The 20,777-nt window shown below is 41.6% G+C and overlaps 1 long non-coding RNA gene and 1 pseudogene across 1 annotated transcript; one reads left to right on the top strand and one right to left on the bottom strand.

Moving 5' to 3' along the window:
* Positions 1-3,643: 3,643 nt before the first annotated feature.
* On the bottom strand, positions 3,644-8,410 carry LOC123813092 (annotated as a pseudogene).
* Positions 8,411-15,115: 6,705 nt separating this feature from the next.
* On the top strand, positions 15,116-16,597 carry LOC123812382. The gene is made up of 3 exons (XR_006784594.1): positions 15,116-15,171; positions 15,671-15,721; positions 16,450-16,597. It is a non-coding gene; the product is annotated as an uncharacterized LOC123812382 (long non-coding RNA).
* Positions 16,598-20,777: the final 4,180 nt, after the last annotated feature.

The raw sequence follows: 20,777 nt of genomic DNA on the forward strand, positions 1-20,777 counted from the left end.
TTCTTCCTTATGTTCCAAATTGTTAATTTGAATCCCAGCTTCCTTCTCTTCACTGTTGGCTCCCTGTATATTTTTCTTTACTTCACATAGTATAACCTTCGTTTTTTCCTTTGTGTTGTTGCCATACTCAGTGAGTTCTTTGAGCATCCTGATCACCAGTGTTTTGAACTCTACATCTGATAGGTTGGCTATCTCTGTTTAGTTCTTTTTCTGGGGTTTTGTTCTATTCTTTCATTTGGGCCATATTTCTTTGTCTCCTCAATTTGGTAATCTCCCTGTGTTTGTTTTTGTGTGTTAGGTAGAATGACTTTGACTCCCTGTCTTAGTAGTATGGCCTATTGTAAACAAGGCACACCTAAATTGTGTAGGGCAGAACCTTAGATACCTGCCAGGGTGGGGCAACCTGCTTCACTGCTTTGTGGCTATATGTCAGAGGCAGGAGGCCAGGGCTCGGAGAGAGAACAATGTTGCTGCCTAGCTTCTGGAGGTTTGCTGGGCACTTACCCCATTTCCAGTCACTTTGCCCACTTCCTATATGTGACTGGTGCCTTTCCAGCCGCTGCCCTGGTGGTAAATCCCAGAGTGGGTGGGTTTGAGTATGTTCTAAATTTGTGTGGGCCCTTTAAGTGGTGAAAATCTGGCAGTTCTTCTGGCAAGAAGTATTCAAAGTGATTAAAAACAAGGATCTACAACTTAGATTACTCTATTTAGCAAAGCTAATGGAAGGGCAGATAAAGTGCTTCCCATACAAGGTAAAGCTAAAGGAGTTCATCATCACCAAGCCATTATTACCTGAAATGTTAAAAAGACTTATTTAAGAAAAAGAAGATCAAAACCATGAACATTAAAAAAGCAACAAATTCACAACTATCAGCAACTGAACCTAAAACCAAACCAAACCAAACAAAAACCCAAACTAAGCAAACAACCAGAACAGGAACAGAATCATAGGTAGGGAGATCATTTGGAGGGTTATCAGCTGGGAGGGGGAAGGGAGGGGGAAATGGAGCAGGGATTAAGAAGCATAACTGGTAGGTACAAAAGATACAGGTAAGGATGGTATAGTAAATGGGGAAGCCAAAGAACTTATGTGCATGATCCATGGACATGAACTAAGTTGGGGATTGCTAGAGGGAAGAGGGGTACTGGGTAGAGGGGGGCAAAAGGGATAAAAAATTGGGACAGCTGTAATAGTATAATCAATAAAACATACTTAACAATATTTACTGGCTTTATTCAATGATTTATGAATTGGGCAGCACCCGATCTAGCATATAGAAAGGAGCTCAGAAGAGATGTACAAGATGAAAGACTTTTATAGGCAGAAGGGAACAGGAACAAAGGGGGTTGTAACAGGCAAAAAAGTGGGTTGGTTATCACAAGGATACTTTCCTTTAGGGTGCAGTAGGGATCTGTCAGGCAGAATACCTAACTACCAGACATTTCTGATGGACTGTTTTAAGATTCCTTTTCTGGGAGAGCTGAAATTGTGATTAAGTCCTGGTCTGGTGACATGGACCTTAGCATAAGTAACTCCATTTTGGGTCTGTAGTCTTGTTTTTAACACTCCTTACCTAAAAACCAAAATAACTGCACTATCCCCCACACACCAAAAAAACGCCCCCCAAAACAAAAAAACCTTACCACACTTTCTCTTGATCTCCCCCCCCCCGCATGTACTTCCTATTTTTCTTTATCTCAGGCCTCTCTCAGCTGTATCTAATGCTGCTGACTAATTATCTCCTTGTCTTCTGTGCCCATGTCACATTTTGGCTCTCTACTTCTCTATTTTTCTTTGCTGACTTCTCCTCCATCCCCCTCAATGAAAGAATTCCCCTACACCAGGGTTCTGCTCTTCCCTCTGGTCTTTCCACATCTCTCTTGGGATCATATCCACCACTTGGTCCCAGTCATCACTTCAAAGAAAATCAATCACACATCTCTATTGAAGGGCACAGAGTTTGCCAACCCAAAATATGTCCTTTTGGGATATTGATTAAGCTAGTTAGTTTTAAGAAACAAAAGACTCAGGACAAACCTCTGACCTTCCCCTAACTACCTAAAAGAATTCAGAGAGAGGACGTGCTCCAGGAAAGGAGATACCATCACAGGTAACTCTGGTTCAGTATGAACCAGTACATGATAGAGAGATACCTAGCAAGGCCGGTTTGGTCAAAGTCCTCTGTGTCCCATTGTTTTAAAATGGTCCAACAAACATTTGTCTACCAACCTTTAACTCTTCATCTCCTTGTAAATTGCCTTCTTGCCCTATGAAGCACCAACCTTTCCCCCTGCTGCCCACTTAGTTCAGGACGGCATGTAAGCCTGAACTGCCCAACCTGTCCTTGGGTCTCATATTCTTTTGGAACCCCTATATGTACATATGTGATCAGTTTGGTTATTTTTTCCTGCCAATCTGTCTTGTGTTAATTTGATTATTAGTCCAACCAGAAGAACTTAGAAAAGTAGAAAAAAATTTTATTTTTCTGCCTCCATGATTTTAGCAAGGCAGCTGGGAGAAAAGAAAATTTGCGGCTGGAACCCCTCATGTTCCCCTTAGCTGGCAGCAAATACAATCCAGGGGCATCTAACACAGGCTGGAGGAAGGTAATGGCTCTTACCATGTAGGCACACCCCCAGATCTCTGCCTGTGGGATCCAGTGGAAGCAAACATTTTGAGATTTTTTTCCCTTTCTAAATTTAGATTGGCAGGAAGGAATATTGGTGAAACTACTTTCTTGGGCAAACATGACTGGAGTCAAGATCTGTGTTGAATCTCTTGTTTTCTGTTCATCCCATCCCTTGTAGAGACGGTCATTAGCTCTACCAGCTGAGGATGCATATGCGTCTGGTGGGCTGTGGATCCAAGTTCAGGGAATCTAAAACCTGATTCTGTTTAAGGGGGGAAAACACATGATTCCCTGTGTTTTGGAATAGCTGTTTAAAGACAGGGCCCGATCTTTCTGGACCACTATGGAGTGAACTTTTTTTTTAAAGATTTCATTTATTTGTTTTTTAGAGAAGGAAAAGGAGAAAGAGAGGGAGAGAAACATCAATGTGTGGTTGCCTCTCATGAGCCCCCTACTAGGGACCTGGCCTGCAACCCAGGCATGTGCCCTAGACTGGGAATCGAACCAGCGACCCTTTAATTTGCAGGCTGTTACTCAAGCACTGAGCCACACCATTCAGGGCTGGAGTGAACTTTTGCATCTGTGAGGGCTGTAACCTTTCCACTCTCTTGTGGAAGCCCCTTGCTTCCTTAGGTCATAAAAGGATTACTGGTTTGAGTCACCGTAGATCTTACCATTAATGGCCAGATAATGGATCCTTCGAACTGGTAAAACTTCTAAGTCAAAAATTTTTTTGAAGAAAGCTCTCATATTGGTATAATGACTAGCCATTAAAACTCCCTTAATAAGATGGAAAGGAGAGAAATTAGAACAAAAATTAAAGTCCACTCAGACCCATTCCTGTTTGCCATCAGATATTTATAGATACTATAAAAAATCAGGACATTGAATGTATAATTGTCTAGCACTTAAGAAAAAAAAGAAGAAAACTGTGACAAAAATCTTGCTAGAGACAACCTAAAATTTTTTTTTCCCATTTCAAGTTTTTAATGAAAGTTGTGTATAAGATTACATTATTCCTGCATCTTCTCAATTGTTTCTTCCTTGTATTTTGCCCTTTTCTTTCCCATTTGGTGAGAATTTGCTTTATGTTCAAGGATCTTTTTGTGGTCTTCATCCAGTTTTAGTGTAGTGATGACCACCTTGCTGGGGTGAGTGCCCACATGGACAGTTGTCCCATTAGCTTTCTCCTGTTACACTCATTCAATGTAGGGGACACATTTCTTCCTGTAAGCTGGACTGCTTTGCCAATTTGCTGTCCTTTGCGGTGTCCTCCCACAACCTGCATTTCATTGTCCTTTCGGGTGGGCATAGGTCAAACATTGTACTTCTGTCACAGTTCTTTGGAAGGAGGAGAAGACAGAATCTTCCTGCCAGTGTGGGAAGGCACATTGAAATGCCTTTTATGGTTCCTGTTCTGGTCAGAAGTCACAAAGGGACTGAACTTCACTTTGACTGCTGGCACTTCGGCGACGGCCCAAAAGGGAAGAGCGACAACCTGAAAGTTTTATGTCCGAAGGACTTGGCTGGGTAATCAAGCTGCAAGCCTCCAAGTGTGGCCGGACAGAAATGTGGGCCAAAGTCCATTTTCAGCCAGGGTCCTACCACACTGCTGCTGGCCCTCAGGGAAATTATCACCTCAGTCTTTGGTCTAAGGCCGATCTAAGAGACATAATAAAAAAAACAAATTTTTTAGGCTAGGGAGGATCCTTGAAAGTTTATCCATATTTCCTGACCCCAAGGAAAGGTGGAAATAAAATTTCACATTGTCCCTTCCTTCCTGATCCAGACCAATAGGTTGTTGATCCTTTTTCTCCCAGGGGCAGCTATGTATGCCTGTGTCTTAAGGACTTGGCATTAGCTTTCTGCCTGCCTGGGACATGTGCATTTGACTGTTAGAGGGAATGACTCTGGCAGGTAATAAACTTTACATGCCATCAAGTCCATACCATTGTTTAACACTGCCAGAAATAATTACTGTTTGTCCTAGCTGAAACCTGAAAGGATATTTTAAAAGAATTTAATAACTCCATGCTCAGAAATTTGGCAAAATTGGAAGTTTGGTTTTCAAAGTCTGATAGGGAAGTTTTTAAGCCTCCTTGGCAATTCCCCATTCCCTTTTGTGAACGATCAGGAATGTAAACAGTTTGCAGCTGCCTGAGACCAAATAAGTCAAAGGGGAAAAAAAGGAACAGAGAGCTTCTAAAAAGCACAAGTTGCTGAAAAGTCTCCCATGGCCAAGTCTAGTCCCCCACTCACCCAGCTCCTTTAAACATTGTTTGTCAAATGAACTGATCATGACTTCTTGTTTTGAATATGGCTGATTTTAAAAAATCTTGTTTTCCAGTATAAGAAAATTTGTTTCTGTTAAACTACCTAGGACCTAGAGCATTTTGGTAAATTATACCATTGTGAGCAGAATTGTAACATTTATTTTTTTCACCCTACTTAACCCCTCTAGATTTTAGAAACATTCAGTGAATATTCTTATTGTCATGGCATTATAGTTATCTGCATAAGTTCAGTAAGAATTTGTTTTCCTTATAGCAAGACACAATTGGAAAGTGGTTATATACCAAGGCTTTGACAAGAATGTCATGTGTGAGTGAGGCATGTATAGAATCAAGTATGACCAGACAGCTTGAAGGAATTAAGATGGACTTATGGAAGCCCCATAGAAATATTGGCCTGGTACCTTGCTTACTGGGTTCCCAACGACCTTACAAGGTGAGTAAGAAAGGTCAATTCCTGACTAGGTATAGGAACATTGGGATATTTTGAGAACCTGTAGAAGAGAGAAATTACTCCAGATCTAAGCATACTATAGGCAAAATCTGATGGTGAGTACACAGCTTGCCCTCTTAGCTTCCAGGCGCTGTCAAAGGTTTAACCTGGGGGAGAGGGGAGGGAATTTCAGGGGACAAGGGAAAGGATTTACAGGAACAAGGACACATGGACAAAAACTGGGGGCCGGGGAGGGGGTGCTGGAAATGGGAGGGAGGTGGGGAGGGTTGGCCGGGGGGGTGGTGGCCTTGGATGGGAGTAAAAGACAGAAAACTGTACTTGAACAACAATTAAAAAAAAAGTTTCACCTGGTCCAGGCTGGGTAGCTTACTTGGTTAGAGTGTCGTCTGATATGCCAAGGTGGCAGCTTCTAACAAATCAGCACCTCTCTCTCCCTCTCCTTCCCTCGCTCTCTGTCTCTCGGATCAATAAAAAATTTTTTTAAATGTTTAGTCTGGAGATTCTTTATGAAAACTTTCAGCAAAGTAGTCTTCGAGGAGTCCATGTGATCGATGGTGATTGTTGCTGTACTTAAACAGTCAGGCCACATTTGGGAAAACTAGACTTATTTTGCCAATAAATTCGTCTTAATTGTGCTATCTTTGGTAAAAGTGAGGGTGATTTAGAGAAGAAAAATTATGTTTCAATAGTAACTACAATGCATACTTGTGGGTATTAGACTTTAGTTCAGTTAATTGCCTCTGAGGTTTTGTTTTTCACCAGAAAACTGGACTGGATCCGGACTTTTTCTAGTTTTCTCAAATATTTGGCTGTAGTTCTTCAAACTAACATTTTCAATTTTCTCCTATCCTTTGACTTGGAATCACTGAGCACTAAAATGCCATTTTTTCCTGAGGTCGTATGAACTGCAGCTTGATGATTGGGTATGAACCTCAGGAATTCTCCTTGGCGACCTGAGCTCAGGCTACGTCCATGCCCGAAGTTGTGTAAGCCACTTAAAAGGTTTTCGCAGTGCCGGATGACGTCGTTCGTGACATTTCAATGGCAGTGTACATGCAAAGTCTGACATCTAGAAATCTGGCAGCCCTTCAGGATCACAAACCATATTTTTAATTTGTTCTAAATATTAACCTTTGTTTCACTAGAAATGCCTCTTCTTCAATACCTCATTGCTTGCTCACTTGGTGTAGAGCTACTTTGGGGGGCCTGCCTGCATTGCCACCTCCTGAAATGAGACAAATTGAACTGAACTGATCTGCCTTCGGGACAAAGTGCTTGTTCAATGAAATATGGAACAATGTACTTATGGACTTAGCTTCTGGACTGTACAACTTCTTATTTGAACTTAAAAAGATAGACAGAAATTTTTATTTTTCTACCCTCACGTTATGCTTAGAGCAAAAATTATGATCATAAACCAAAGTCTCATGGACTTTGGCCTCATGTTTTTTGCTGCCTGTGGTGTATTTCTACCCAGATTCTCCTAAAGCACCTGACTTCCCACTAGGCAAGCTCATCTTGCCCAGGTCTTCTGTAAATCCCTGCCTCACCCACTTTCCACTCTTCTCACTGCCACTCAGGAACCGGCTCCTGGTTTGACTCCCTGTGTATGTTGCTGGAATAATTTGCTCTTTAAAATTTTTTTAAATTATTACTCCCAAAGTTTTTGTTTTATACTTCACTTAAATTTTTATTTTAAATATCTTTACTGAGGTTTCATCGACATACAATAAACCACACACATTTAAAGTGTACAATTTGATAAGCTTTGATACATGCATACATATATGCGACCATCACCACAGTTAAGGTGAGGAACATATCCATCACCTCCAAAAGATTCCTAGTGTTCCTTTGTGATCATCCCCACTTCTCCCTACCTCCCTCCTGCTCCCATGCCACCCCACCATCCCCAAACATACTAACGCCCTTTCTGTCACCAGACATCAATTTGCTTTGTCTATGGTTTTACAAAAATGAAATCATGTACTATGAACTTTTTTACAACATAGTGATAAGACATTTATATAGCTTATGTGATCAGTCTGATAAATCTAGTACCCATCTGACACCATCCATAGTTATTACAGTATTATTGACTGTATTCCCTATGCTACACTGCACGTGTCAGTGACTGTTCTGTAACCACCAATTTGTACTCCTTAATCCTTCACCTTTTCCACCCATCTCCCAACCTGCCTCCCATCTGGCAACAGTCAAAGTGTTCCCTATTTCTGAGTTTTTGTTTCTGTTGTGTTTGCTCATTTATTTTGTTTTGTTTTAGACTCCACATTTAAATGAAATCATCTGGCATTTGTCTTCCTGTGTCTGACTTATTTCACTCAGCACAATACGTCTAGGTACATCCATGCTGTTGCAGATGGCAAGTTATTATTCTTTTTTATGGCTGAGTCATAGTCTATTGTACGTGTATAAATGTACCACTTCCTTACCCATTCATCTTTTGATGGGCGCTTAGGTTGCTTCCATATCTCGGTTATCATAAATAATGCATATGATGCATATGTCTTTTTGAATTAGTGTTTTGGGTTTCTTTGGATAAATATGCAGAAGTGGATCGCTTAGTATTTTAGTATCTTGGTATAAACTGCCTTTCTCTAACACTAGAAGATTGGGCTGGTTCCTCTCTGAGACCCACTATGTCAATTACCTAATAAATATTGATTCTTAGGTGGCGAGAAAGAGTAACGCATCTTCATGAAGGGTGACCAAATTGCTCCCATATTTCAATATAGAGGTCATGAAGCAGCAGCTCCTTCTCTGACCCTGGGGGAAACTGAGGCACATAAAATGGTACCAGGATCTTTGGTACTGTCTAAAGTGGTGCCTACTGTATTTTCAGGTGGTTGAGCTGCAAAACAAAACTTCTCTAGAGGAAGTTGTCGTTTCTGCCCCTTCAGTACCTTAACTCCTAAGACCAGCCCTCCCCCGAGTTCAGAGATTCTACACTGCACATTCGAAAGTTCGTTCTTGCACTTTTCTGGTGTAGGAAACATTCTCATACTGTCACCCATGCGGATAAAATTCCCGCTTCTTCCACTGGCCCATGACTTACTCTATTCTTGTCTCGTTTGAGTTCTGTTGTTTGCTCATGTTTTCTGCCTGCCAGTTTTTCATGAGCTTCTTGCTTTCCAAACTCCCGACTATTGTGTTTGGGTTACACTCCATTGCACAAGGCTTGCCAAGAAAATTCCGCTTCCAGTAAAACAAAATGTTTTCTAATGTGTGTGTTTTCCCTTGGCTTTTTTTTTAGTGTGACAAATTTATTGGTATTTTAGTAAAAACATTCATCTCACTTGTTTCTTTCTCTCCTCCTGACCATAAGTTAATATCTGAGTCAAGAAAAGAATATGCAGGAGATGGATGCCATTTTAACATAAACAGTAAAATGGACAAAAACGAAAAGTTTGCTTGCCTTAACGCAAGTTAAATTCATGTATCTTGATGTGATTAAATCCAGTAAGGAAGAACTAATAGTTCTCTGTACATTCTGTTGTTTCCGGGGTTTATTCTAAACTTAAATGCAAGTGAACACAGTGTTAGGAATACATAGAGGCTGCTTCTCTGGAGGTATTACTTACTAAAAGAGCTGAGTGACAACCGTTTGAAGAGCTGGAGTTACCACCATTAAGATGGTCTGAAGCTGCCTGCAAATTTAACATTGGAGTTTTCAAGGGAATCATTAGACTGCATTTTTCTTTTACTCATGATTATGCCTTAAAAATGTGTTTAACTGTCACATTAAAAAGGAATTCACATACAATACAAAAATACAACCCTTCCCACAACACATAGCTCTGACAAAGTATGTGTGGTCAACATAGTCTCATACCAGTCTTTCAAAAGGAAAGTCTTCCTTTTCACTTTACACCCACCCCGCACCCTGATTTCAAAACACATCTCTTAGTTGTCTTGGTCATGGCCGTTTCCAAGATGAGATTTTGTATTTCGTTCCCATAGCTTCTGGTTATCAAAAATCCATGTTTCCCTGTATTGAAGGAGTGTGGTCCTGCTGATGTTGGTGTATCCCTTCCAATATTCTTCACCCTCATCTTTGCTTCTGGAGGCATTTCCTCTGGTTTGCTATCTTTGTCTTTATTAAAAGCTGCTGCTACTCAAAGGGTTTTTGGAGCAAGAGTTGGAAGAGTTTCCTCAGGTTTACTTGACTCAAATTTGATGGCTATGGCTGAGGTTTTCTTTGTCATCTGACTATCTATGGGAAACCCGGACACAGAGATCTTTGTAGGCTTTGCTGGGAGGCCTGAAGCTTCTTCTTCAGCTCAATCAGTTCTCAGCGTGGCAATGGGAACTTTCCCTGGCATTACTAGAAGACACTGTATTTATTTATTTATTTATTTATTTACAGACATAGGGGAAGGGTAGGAGAAAGAGAGGGAGAGAAGTCAATGTGTGGTTGCCTCTTGCACACCCCTTACTGGGGACCTGGTCCACAACCCAGGCATGTGCCCTAGACTGGGAATCAAACCAGCGACCCTTTGGTTTGCAGGCTGGTGCTCAATCTACTGAGCCACACCAGTCAGGGCCTGTCTTAAATTTTACAGGTGTTTCTCCTTCCTCAGGCTTCTCCTCTCCCACTTTCCCATCCTTATTTTCCCCACCGTGGCCTCTCTGCAGGTGCCCTAGCCCTGCCTTTAGGGCGAAATCTGCACAGCGCCACACTTCGCAGAACAAAGCAGGTGGTGAGGAGGTCAGGGAGATAACTGGGTTCGGGGGGAAAAACAGTTCAGTGGCTGAAAGCAGAGGCCCGAGCATCACACTGCCCACTGGTACGCTTCCTGATTCCACCACACTTACTGCGTGATCTTCTGCAAGTTCCCTAAATTTCCTGTGCCGTGGTTGCCTCATCTAAAAAAGCAGAGTAATAAGATTACCTATTAGGGTTGGTATTGGATAAAATAATGTATACCTGTAGCACTTAGTTAAGCATATTATAAATGTTGGCTGTTATTATTGCTGAGAACTTTCTCTCAATGACGTTGCCAACCCTGTGGGTTTGGACGTACAAGAATCAGCAGGACTTTGTGATGGAAGTTGTGTATACATGTTAAACACCTGCTTTCCAGGTAACGGTCGTGACTCTTAATTGAACTCAGAGGCTCATTTATGTGAGCTAGTCCCTCTTGCATATTAGCCTGTTTTACATCTACTGTGAGGATTAGAGTCTGTGCGTCAACCAGCGACGCACTGCAGCTTGATCCTGGCCCCCTAGAGGACAGGGAAGTCAATAGCAGGAGCCAAGTCTACACAGACAAGAAGTACTTCATGTTAATGCAGAATGTGAAAATCTTCAGGTGAGTCTGGAGCCATTGAATCTCTTGGCCTAGGTTCCTCATCAGGAAAATGGGGTAATAATGACTCCCTTATAGGATCATGGTGGAAATCAAACACAATAATAGCACTGTGAAATCTTATCAGTTTAGATAGACCTGCTTTATTGTGGGACTAATAGTAGGAGTAATAATTCTCTTCAACAATTCTCTTTGAGAGAGACCAGCTTGGGTTAGAAGACTGCAGCAGGACTCGCCCTTACAGTCTAAGTAGCCAGCAGAGTCTGGCCATCATTCTCACCCGGTATTCTGACACAAAGTAGCATTTCAGAAGCTCAGTATGTAAAGCAGTATTTGGCTCCAGGCTAGATGACAAACTTGTACCCTCGGTCTAGGAAAGGAGCTCTCTGTTAGCTAGTGGAACTAGAATTTCTCTCCTGTGCTTTGAAAAGCAGATAATAGGTGCTAATGGCAACATAACCTAGGACCTTATCAGAATTTTCCTCCAACCTCCTCCTTTCTTCTCCCTCCCCAGGTCCTTGCTCCAGGGGCATTCTCATTGTGTGCGGGCAGGTGAGGCTTGCCTTTTTTTTTTTCTTCCATAATCACCTAGGAATGCTGCCTTCAGGAACCTAAGGCTGTTGTTCTATAAAAGCTGAGCGGAGCTCTCAGTTCAGTACATTGAAGACCTGCAACCTGCCTGCTCACCTTCTCCGGTGTCCTGTCCTCCACCGCCCGCACCATGATCAGGGAGGTCCTCGTCCTCTCTACCTGGCTCATCTTGGCTGAAGCTCTCCCCTTGACACTTCCAGGTAAGTGGACCACAGGGAAGTCTTTTGGAGAATGGGGCTAAAATCCTCTCATGGTGTGCGTGCCTGTGTATGGGGGAGAGGGGACCAGGGGGGTGGTGGCGGAGAGAGCGAAAGATATGTAATAAACAGTGTAATGTGAAATGGGTAAAAGCCTTATGGACTTGGTGGGGATAGGAGGCTGAACTCTGAGGCCTTGGATAATGGAGTGGCTAAGCTCAGATTTGGGTTGTGTGTTTGAATTGACATCATAAAGGTTAAAAAGCCTGAGCCAGATGGGATTAGGGTAGGTGATTAGAGAGCTGCCGAGGATTATCTGTGTTCTCCTTCACTATTGGGTGCTAAAGATGCTTTAGTTAGTGCATGTTAAAAGGTTTTAGGATGTATCCTCATTTCACAGCAGAGTAAATTTCAAAGTGCTTTAGCATCCAGCTCGGTCACACGCGCTATGGAGACCAATGTCTGGAATGGAAATTTGTGAATCACACCAGGAAAGGAAAGAAGGTGTCTTCCTGGACTAGAGAAAGGAAGCTTTCCCAACCCCCACCCCAAGGCTTTCTTTTCTAGTCCTTCCTGTTTAGTTCTTAGGAGGACAGCTGTTCACTCATTTGCTTTAAAATCGTTACTTTCCCCATTCTTCTCCTGCTTCTCCCTCTGGTAGCTCTCATTCTATCAGTGACTAGGATTGGGTTTTTTATTGTATGTGAATGAATAATAAAGTGACGTGACTAAATGAAACAGCTGATGACTCTGGCCACGTAGGCAGGATGCCCCTAACCTGTTGAACCAGGCCACCATGATGACTGTGTCTTCCACGGTCACCCAAGGAGCTCCTGGCTGTGCCCTCATCAGGCTTGCATGGTTGGGGGCTTATAGGGTCAGCAAGCACCCAGCCGTCTGGACTGGGCCATTGATGGGGCACTGTGGAAGGTGAAATCCTGGATATTTAATGAACAAATGATAGGAGGAGCCCATTATAGAGTTCATTCCATTCTTTTTTTAAAAATTGAATTAGGGTGACAACAGTTAATAAAATGATATAGGTTTCCGGTATGCTATTCCATAATACACCATCTGTGTATTGTATTTGCCACCCCAGTCAAGCCTTTCCACCACTTTGGGCCCCCCTTTCACCTCTTCGACCTTCTCATCCCTCTGTTATATTCTTGATAGGTGCCTTGGGAATAGCTATTTCCCTTGCTTCTTGCTCCTCTTTGTTTTTGTTTTAAGTTTTCAGAAACCTTGGAAGGATTATAGAGGAGTCGTCTTTGGAATGTTTATTCTGTTCCAGTCTGTCTAATTTACATTTAGAGACACAATATCAAATGTTTCTTCCTCAACCGACCCTTCAGGGAGGGTGACATAGGGGACACACAGCATCTTCCTGGTGGCAGTACTCTGGACTTTCTAGCAGTTGGTTAAAGAGAGACTTGTGGTGAGACCACATTTGATTCATTCTATGAGGTTATGGCTGTGTTTTCCTCAGAGAAGTTCTCACTGGGAATGGGAAGGGTGTGGAGGTAGTGGAGATACTCTTGCTTTCTAGTGTTTGAGCCATTTTTTTCCCCTAGACATCATCAATGATGCAGATGTTTTCGGTGACCTGAAGTTAGAGGCTGAACTAAAGCCAGCTGCTGATTCAGAGTCAACCACTGGCCTCGACCTCACTGATGTTGTAGAGCTGTTCATTAACCTTGGCCCCATGGATGCTGTATCGTCACCCGTTGTCCTTGACCCCACTGATGCTCTTAAGTTGAACACTGGCCTTTACGTCACTGGTGCTGAAGTGCCAGCTGTTGACCTTGACCCTGCTAATGCTCTTAAGTTGAACACTAGCCTTCACCTCACTGGTACTGCGGTGTCAACCGATGACCTTGACTCCACTCCTACTGTAGAGATGACCATTGACCTTCTCCCTGTTGGTGCTGTCGAGGGGACCACTGATGCTAATTTGAAGGCTGCACAGATTTTGAGTAAGTAAGGGTTCTGACTTCAGAGGACTACTGGGCCAGAGTTGGTGGGCTCCCATCTTTGGCACGTCTGGGGGAAGGGCTGTTTTCTTTCAGCGTACTGGATTCCCAGCATAAGGTGTGACCATGCCCACTTCCCATTTTGTTTTCCTAGAATTTTTTGCTGATGTGGAATCAAATATCACCAGCTTTATGGAAGAAATCACTGACGGGGCCACAGGTAAAAATCCATGTCTTCAAAAATGCAGAAATTTCTCCCTGCCTCCATATCCTTATTGATAGCTCATTGTATAGGAATGTCCCCTGATAACTTATACATTTGGAGATACCTTGTTGCTTTGTTCTGTGAGGTGAACTAAACTTTGTCAAAAGTTCTTTGAAACTGGAGGAAAATTGAAGCATTTTCTGAGTGTCAGGAGATGGAACCATTTGAATTCCAACAAGTTCCAGCTAGGTGGCCACCCTGCCTGGGTGTCCAGGACCATTCTGCTGGGCTTCTCTAAAGAGGATGAGTTCCTCGGTCTCCAAGCAGTTGATGGATGTGGTAGCAAGAAGGGGGTTAGCAGTTTCCTTTTCTTTTCCAGTTGATTACAATTCAATTTACACAGGGAACTTTATGAATGAAGATTATGTAAGTGTGAATCTTATTTGAATTTAGGCTGAACAGAAGGAAAAGGGATTTGAAAGCTTCATAAATGAAGCATTGGCCCTATCTCTGCTCATCTCTCTGTCAGGCCTTCATCGTCTTTCATTGTTCTGCCTGCCCCTTAGCCACAGAGTCACAAGATTTCGATGCCTCTGCCACAATCAACAAAACCCAATAAATCATGGGGGTGCCTCTATTTTTGCTAAGAATGTGCCCTGGGCCTTACCTACAAAAACAAATTTGAAACAATCTGATTCTTACATCTACAAATAATAGCTAACATTCGTTGAGATTTACTACATTCCAGCGCTGCCCTAAATGTATTGGGGAAATGTAGGTAGTAGTTGCAGGAATCTAGAAATTGTATTTTAGTGGTGGCTGCGGAGCCTGTTAAAAGAAGGGTTGGTTCTCTGGCTTCAAATTCTTTTCCACTACTTTTATCTTCCTCACAGAATGCACCTCATTTTCGAAATGAAGCTCTGTCTCAGTATTGTGCCCCAACTGCCCATCCTGTAGTTGTTGATTAATGAGTTAATAAAAGCTAATGCTGTACCTCACCCTAACCCTCCCATTTTTACCCCCATGCCTTTTACCCCCAGCACTAGGAAAATTCTCATGTTTGGACTATAAGTGCAAGACACAGCCTTGTGGTCCAGATCCATCTTGTCATTTCTGCTAGAATGACAAAGAGCTGGACCCCAGCTCTAAATAAAAGAGCTAAGTAAAAGAATTGGACCCCACAGACTGCTCATCAAGAGATGATTTCTGGCCATGGCAATTACCAATGAACTGAGAAGTGCTTTTTGTTTGTTCTTTATTGTAATGTAGTTGTTTATTTTTTCCAGTTTCATTGAGGTATAATTGACATATAACATTGTATATGTTTAAGGTATACAATGTATGATCTGATAATATGTTTAGATTGAGAAGCTTTGGTGTTTAATAGGAAGAGAAAATTCATGGAGGTTTTAACCTTTAAAATTAAGAAAATGACGTCCTTATTTCTAGCAAGTGGCACTGATGATTATGTGGATTTTGAAGAGGTCCTGACTGGAGAGTTAGGTAAGAACAAAGATCTTCAAATATTTTTCCTGTTCTTGGTCTTTGAGGGATTTTTTTTTTCTTCCAGGCTTTTTAGGACAGAGTCAACAAGTGGGGCTTGGTGGGGGCGGTGCAGGGGGCGGTCCTCTGCCCACAATTACACCGCTCTCGGCAGGCACATGCTAGCTTAGCTGCATCGTCTTTTGGGGAGAAGACAGGATAGGGCTGTTGCACATGAAGACATGGCCGGTCCTTGTGTTCCTCTCAGGGACTGCCAGGTGTGAGTGGAGACCAGCCCTTTACTCAAATGCTGCTGGAGTGTGTTTGCCTTATATTCCCATAGGCAGGACTTCAGGCCTGGCAGAGGCGTGGTGGGTAGGAGAAGGGTGGTTTTGGTGCCACAGAGTTGGTAGAGTCCCCGTTTACTAGGGCTGCTTGAGGCTGTTAGCTGAATGCTAGACACACTGTGAGTAGCACTTACTGCAAATGGATAAAAACCATTTTTTTTCCTCAATTGCAGAGGAGCCCAACACCTCCAGAGAAAGCGACGAGTTCATCTCAAAGCTTATGTGTAAGTGTCTTCTCTCCTGCCCGTGATATCTTATTAAGGATTTGACACCATTTTCAATGCTGGTTTCAGGCCAGTGGGTAAGAATCCCAAACTTAAAAGCCTTCCAGGATGCTGAGACCAGCTATAAAATCTAATAATGAAGGTTAAAGACAACCTCTTGTCTCTCTGATGTTTAGCTTCCCAGTCTAATTGTCTGGAATTTTAGTAATCAAACAGGCATAGGATACACAATTTCTCTCCCTCGATTTTTCTGGGATTTCTCTCTTCCCATTTCTTTAGGATGTGGATTTCAGTTCAACCCATGGAATCTTTTAAAGGGAGCGCCTGCAGAAAAGGCATCGGATTTCCCCGAGCATAGAACATATAATTCAGTTAAAAACTGTAAAGCCTAGGAGCTCTGAATCAGGAGGTACCAGTTTTGATACTTAGCCTCGTTCTTGGCTTTTTTAGGATTCACTAACATGGTTTCTTTGTGCAGTCAAATGGACAGCTAGACTGTGTAGAAATATCTCACTTAAGGCAGAGAGAGAGAGAGAGAGAGAGAGAGAGAGAGAGAGAGAGAGAGAGAGAGAGAGAGAGAGAGAATAAGCAATTAGACCTTAAAGAAATTTAGTCACATGCCCAAGGGCAGAGAAGGAAGTGGGAAAGATGAGCCTCAACTTTTGAGCACACCAGGTTCTCTTCTTTCTGTTGTAATGCCTGTTTTTCAATTTTATTTTTTATTTTAGAAAATAAAGCAGATTGTCCATCTACTGTGATCTTTGCTCTGTTAGCCACAGCTTTCTAAGAAGATTCTGAGCTTCTGCAGACGCCTACTATTCCATCATAAAAGTTTGAGTAATTGGAAAACACTAGTGAGCCACAGAATACATGCGGCCGAAGATGCACACAGTGACGAGAATGGTCCACAGACAGAGGGTGCACATTTCCTAACCACATTCCATTGAACACAGGATCAATAAATGCATATTTGAAATGAATTTTGAGACGGGTTTTTATTTCATGTGACCACAGACTCCTTTGTTGCCTTGTGTTAGTACCAGTAATCCTGTTATTCCTCTTTGACGGAGACTTTGTAACCAGGCTCCAGTGCTTCATGGTCATAGGAAAGCATGAAATGAACCTATGGAAAGTATATTAGTTTTTCTAGGCCTGAAATAACAGTTTTCCACAAATTTAGGAGCTTAAGGCAACACAGACCTGTTATTTTTAGAGTTTTGTAGTTCAGAAGACTGAAAGGCATCTCACTGGGTTAAAAGCCTTGTGTCAGCAGGCCGAGTTTCCTTGTGGGAGGCTTTATGGAAGAATCCATTTTCTGTCCCTCTTTCCTTGGCTTTCTTTCAACTTCGAATCCAGCAGTGGCTGGTTGATTCTCACACTGTACCACAGAGCCACTGACACGGACTCTACTGCCTCCTTCGTCCACACACGAGGACGTTTGGCTAGTGCCTGGATCATCCAGGATAATCCCCATCAGGGGCGTCCAACCCGCGGCCTGCGAGCTGCATGCAGCTCAGGATGGCTGTCCAGAGTGCAGCCCAACACAAAATTGTAAATTTATTTAAAACATTATGAGATTTTGTGTGTGTGTGTGTGTGTGTGTGTGATTATGTGTTGCAATGTATTTAATGTGTGGCCCAAGACAACTCTTCTTTCTGTGTGGCCCAGAGATGCCACAAGGTTGGACACCTCTGCTTCAAGGTCATTTGATTGGCAACTTTAATTCCCCTTTGCTTTGTAATGTAACACATTCACAGTTTCTGGAAATTAGTAGGTGAGATAAACTTTTTCTATATAAAAATCAGAATTGACAATGCTTTTCCTTCACTTCTTAAAAAAGATTGTGCTACTTCCTGCTGTCTTTCACGTTTGATGTTTTCTCCTGCCATTTATATTGTTTCCCTCTGGAGAAAGGTTGTTTCTCTCACTGTTTTCCAGATCTTTCCTCTGTCTATATTATCAGATATTTAACTGTTATGTGTCTTGATGTGAATTTCTTTGGGTTTATTTTCATTGGACTTCGCTTGTCTTTTTAAATCTTAAGGTTTATGTGTTTATTTATTTTTTACCAGGGTGAGACATTTTCAGTCGCTATTTCTTTGAGTTGTTTCTCAGGCCTGCCCTGTTCTCCTCTCCTTGGATGACACACATATTAGGCCTTTGTTATAGTCTCAGGGGCCCCTGAGCTCTGTTGATTTCCCCCTCACCCATTTTCTCTCTCTATTTGGATGGGGTAATTTCTGTTTTTCTGTCTTCAAGTTCATTGGTCTTTCTCCATCTGCTGTTGAGTCCATCCATTAAGTTTTAAAATTTTGATTATTATAATTTTCAGTCCTAAAATTTTCTTTTATTTTATACATTTCAATTTTTGCTGACACTTTTTCTTGCTGAGATTTTCTATTTTTTTCATTTGTTTTAAGCATGCTTATAATTGGTCATGGAAGCATTTTTATGATGACTGCTTTAAAATCTTTGCAGATAATTCTAACATCCCTGTTATTTTCATTCTGGCATCTACCAATAATCTTTTTCATTCAAGTTGAGATTTTCCTGATTCTTGGTTTGACAAGTGAGTATTTTCATTGAACAAGGATATTTTTTTGAGATGCTGAGGATATATTATGCAAGGATATATTATGAGATGCTGAATTTTATGTAGCTCTTCTGTCTTAGCTGGCTTCCTCTGATACCACTCCAGCAGGAGAAAGATAGAGGCACTGCAATAGTGCTGGGCTGGGCAGAAATACATGTCTCCTGCTCAACAGGGAGGGATTCCTCATCATTGCTGGGTAAGGAATGGAATCCTGGCACCCCACTAGACCGCTTCTAATCCTACACTGTCTGGGAAGAGTAAGAGTGCCTTGTTATTGCTTCTCATGTGGTCTATATTGGTATCACCCCAGTGTAGGAAGGAGAGTGCTTCTTCATTGAGTGACGTGGGGTGAGGTACAGACTCCTCTCCTAGTCTCCATTGATGCTGTGGGTTAGGGACACTCAAGCTGCTAGGTGAAGATGAAGACTCCAGTTCCCACTTGACCCTCTCTGGCACTACTCCGGCAGAGGACTGGGGCACCTTGTTACATACAGCTGTGGAAATCTTAGTTCCCCACTTGGGTCATAGTTTTTTCCATGGTGTTTGACTAGTAGAGTGGCTATTGTCTAAATGTTTTCTGTCTTGCTAGGCTGTTTCTGGGTCATTTGGCAGGAGAGAATAGGCTTTTGTTGGGGCTTTTTTCATTTGTGTCTGTTGGTATTTTTGTGTTGCTGCATTTTTCAGCTACAAGTCAGAGGTTTATAAACTACCCCCACCCTGCCACAAACAAAAAGAAAAAAAATCTAGAGAACTTGCCATTAGGTTGTTTCTGGGTCCCTGGGTCCCTTCCTATCTCAACTGTCTTATTCTCTCCAGCTTTCACAGCCTTCTTATGTCTGGGGCTCTTAGTTGTATGTAGTGGAAAGAATAGGAAAAAGTGTGTATGCTCTATCTTTCTGGAAGTGACACTTGGTTTATTTTAGATACAAATAAAGAAGAAGCAGGTGATTTTTAGGAGAAACTGTGCTTAATTTTCCATATTGAAACACCTTAGGGAAGATTACTTGGATATACCACTCCTCACTGTATAGATAGAGAACAGACTGAGTCTTGAGTATATCAAGATACAGAATTATTGGCATTTAAATGAAGAATAAGACTTAGATATCATTAATGTTCACAAGCCATCAGATGATACATTATGATAGATTCACCATTATCGTTCCTTTTAGATGGAGCTTCTGCTTTCACTACTTGTGAAAAGAGCAGCTACTTATGAAATCATATTTTTTTTTGATAATTCATTTTTAGAAGGTTGTCATGAGGGAGATAGAACAAAATCACCTCTTTGAATAAAATAATAAATGAAGGAGTTTGCATTTGTTCCTCTTTATTGCCATATACCACAATAGGTGACTTAACATACATTATGCACTTAACTCATAAATAATCCTGTCACATTATCTGACAACTTGGGATAAAAGTATAAAACTTATACAAATCCTTAAACTTTTTCATATAAATCAATTTTTGATTATGACAGGAAGACATTTTTCAATGTAGAAAATGGGTTAGTGTGACTAAAACGTAATTTTAAATTTTATTTAATTTTAATTAATTTAGATTTAGACAACTGCATGTGGCTTGTGAGTACTGTGTTAGTGTAGATCTAAAGAAAATGGGACTATACATCAAATAAATACATTAATGAATGTGTAATTATAAGAATTTAGAAGGAAATGAACATGATTCCATGCAAGTTTATAACAAAGGGATCTGGGTAGGCATTAACTAGGCAAAGAGAAGGCGGAACGTGGAGAACATGCTAGAGCATGGAAGAGAATACATGCTCTGGAGGGAAGGAGCAGGAAGGACAGACAGAAGTGGCAATTCTGCAGTAGGGAACAGAGGGGAGAGTGAGATCTGAGATGTGTCTGGAGAGGGAGGACGGGACCAGATCATGCCAGCCTTGATGGCCACCTGCAGAATTTTAGTCTCGATGGTAGTAGCTCTTGGGAGTTTTAAAGCTGAGGCTGGCAGAAGATTATTATATCATCACACATATGGTTCAAAAAGCTTACTCTGACTGCAGACTCATCCTGGAGAAGGATTTGGAGGGGAAGGAAGAATGATTACAGGTCACCAGGTGGGAGATTGTAGCATGCAGGTGAGCAAGGCAATGGAGTTAGAGAACAGTGGATAAAATGGAGAAAAACTTAGAAAATTGAAAAAAGGGACAAAAGTTGGTGATGGATTTTTTATGTCAAATGAGACGGAACCAAAGCTATAGATTTTATATTACACTCATGGTTGAATGGTGGTCTCCAAAGTTAGGGCTACCAGATTAATTTATTTTGGAAATATTGAGTGATGCCTTTAAAATATTCAAATGAAGATGTCAAGTAGAAGTAAAGCTCAGTAGAAGTTTTGGCAAGGGATACAACTTTGTATTATTGGTACATATATGATAATAGAAGTTTTATTGAGCTATAATTAACAAAACTATATATTTAAAGTGTGAAA

This window comes from Phyllostomus hastatus, unplaced genomic scaffold (assembly GCF_019186645.2).
Source record: "Phyllostomus hastatus isolate PE091 unplaced genomic scaffold, TTU_PhHast_1.1 phas_scaffold_93, whole genome shotgun sequence".
NCBI classification, from domain to species: Eukaryota; Metazoa; Chordata; class Mammalia; order Chiroptera; family Phyllostomidae; genus Phyllostomus; species Phyllostomus hastatus.